This window comes from Octopus bimaculoides, chromosome 20, assembly GCF_001194135.2.
Source record: "Octopus bimaculoides isolate UCB-OBI-ISO-001 chromosome 20, ASM119413v2, whole genome shotgun sequence".
NCBI lineage: Eukaryota > Metazoa > Mollusca > Cephalopoda > Octopoda > Octopodidae > Octopus > Octopus bimaculoides.
In genome coordinates, this window is record NC_069000.1 from 31,206,288 (window position 1) to 31,209,186 (window position 2,899).

Consider the following 2,899-nt stretch of genomic DNA (forward strand, 5'->3'; position numbering starts at 1 on the left):
ATATATATATATATATATATATATATATATATATATATATATATATATATATACATATACACACATATATATATATATATATAAAACAAATAAATAAACAAACAAACAAACCAAAAATCAGTTGAATGTGTGCTGTAAAACAGAGTTCAATATCTGGAAACGATATATGGAGTCCACTACTACCACTAGCGAGCCAATCTCTGGTAGGAAAGAATCAATTTGTACCAAACAAACTGTTGAAGCTGTGAAGAAGTGAGTGAGCTGAAATACCCGCTGGAGTGCAAGAAAAAGTGCAAAAGCTCTTGATATTTCTAAATCGTCAATGCACAGAGAATTTAATGTTAATTGCATACAAGAAACAATTCCGGTATCTATATTTCAGCAGCTTCCAAGAAGAAACGGCTCGACAGGGGTAAAACCATGTTAGCTGAGATGAAGCGCGTCGCTAAGTGTTGATCTGGTCCGACGAGAAGATCTTCACCGTGGAGGCAGTTACCAACAGGCAAAAAATGACAGGCTTTATGCCACATAATGCAGGAGACTTGCCCGAAGGTAGCAGGAGTCATTTACTTCGTCAGAAGCCAGCTTCACTCATGATGTGGACCGTAGATGCATCTGAGGGGTCTAAATCTCCCTTGATCTTCATCATGGTCAACAGTGGAGTTTATGTGGAATTGTTGGATGAGAAAGTGTTACCCTGGGACACAGAAATTTTTGGAGACAGTTACATCTTCACTCCAGACGGTGCCCTGGCAGACATATCCAATTTGACAGCGGTTTTTGGGACAAGACATTATGGCCTCCCTGAAGTCCAGACACCAATCCCATTGATTTTCCTATCTCATTCATCTTAGAGAGTAATGTTTCTGCTCGCTCCAGTTCAAATGTGTCAGATCTGAAGAAAGTCCTGTCTTCATGGATCAAGTCGGATGAAGAGGTGGTACGGCGTTCACGCAACTCAGAAACCAGTTGTTTGCAACTTACACGAGTACAAACGACAGAGACATTAAAGGGGTAAAAGAACGGTAACACCTCTCTTCCACCGCTTTAATATATTTAATATATTTTAGTGTGTTTAATTTGTTTATCCGCATAATTGCCTCTATACCTGCTCAGCTTGATCCCCTTATAGCCTTGCCTTTCTTTACCTTGTGGAATCGATCCCCTGTAAACATATCGGGGATGAGCACTACTCATCGTCTTTAAGGAAAATTTCTGGATCTCATCTGTGGATTATATATATATATATAAATATATATATAAAAAATACAGTGTACATTTAAAAACATTAGAGATGTCCATAATAGGACATCTAACCTGCTAGAAGGAACAGTCAAACTCCACACCACAAATTAGGGATAATTTCGAAAGGGAATGAAAATTAAAAACATTTACCATCTATTTTCCGAACCAATGGTTTCAAGCTATATTTAGCAAAATAAAATATCTTGCAAGGACATCTATCATCAGCGGAAAAGCCAAGATTAACATATAAACACGAGGCACTACATGACTTGTGCTTATATGCTATAATTTTTCAAAATCTCCCGCGCATGTGCGGGAGTCATAAAAATAGAACCCACTTACGGCATCAAAATAAATTTGCTGCAAGATACGCATACAAGCGTGTTTTTTTTTTAGTAAAAATATGTTATAAACGCAAATGCAACACGTATACTCACATATTTATTTACATATACATATAATATCTATGTCGTACACATACACCTACGGACACACATATACACATAGGCACACATCATATACACACCAACAATATGCATGTATATTTATATCTGTGTGTGTGTATGTGTGTGCGTATATATATATATATATATATATATATATATATATATACATACATACATACATATATACACATAAATTCACACACACACTCACACACACACACACACACACACACACACACACACACACACACACACACATGTATATTGTAGTAAATTAATGACGCGTTACGTCGTGTGTTGAGACACTATAATGTACTTAAAATAAATCAAATTTTCAGTTAACACTACTAAAATTAAAGTGTACGAGAAACACAATAGTATTGACTGCTGCTGCTATTGCCGCAACAACAAAACTACTACTACTACTACTACTACTACTACTACTACTACTACAAGCTTGTTCTGAACATTGAATGCATTCTAATTTATAAGACATATCGCATCGGCTGGAAACCTAGTTTTTTTTCTAAAGTACATTATGGAGCCACATCGAAATACCCTCGCATTGATCTATTAATCGAATTAGCCTTGGGAAACGTGTTATTTATGTAAATCAAATATTTTGATTTAGTAGGCTCTGGATCCCACTGACTATGAACATAATGCATTGGTGGACAGTTATAGACAAATGTTAAATTTCTGTTGTGATTTCTAAAGTAAAAGAAACTATTTGGATTGATCCGTGTTTTTCTCTTCAGGAAGATATTGTGACAAATGCCTACTTTTGTCTTGCTGACTGAAAACCTAGATTCAATGGAACGTTTGTGTGTCTAGATGTGCGTTTGTGTGTGAGCATGTGTCTTTTATCGTTTATCTTTTATTTGTTTCAGTCATCAGAACGCGGCCATGCTGGGGCACTGCCGTGATGAATTTTTGTCGAACGAATCGACTCCAGTACATATGTTTTGTTTTTTAAACCTGGTACTTATTCTATCGGTGTCTTCTGCCGAGCCGCTAAGATACGGGGAGGTAAACATATCAACACCAGTTGTCAAGCGGTGGTGAGGAACAAACGTAGACACAAAGTCTTACACACACACACACACACACACACACGTACATGCATACATACATACATGCATATATATATGTGCATATAGGTTCAAAATTAATGAGAAAGACGTAGGTGTGTATATGTATGAGTGTAT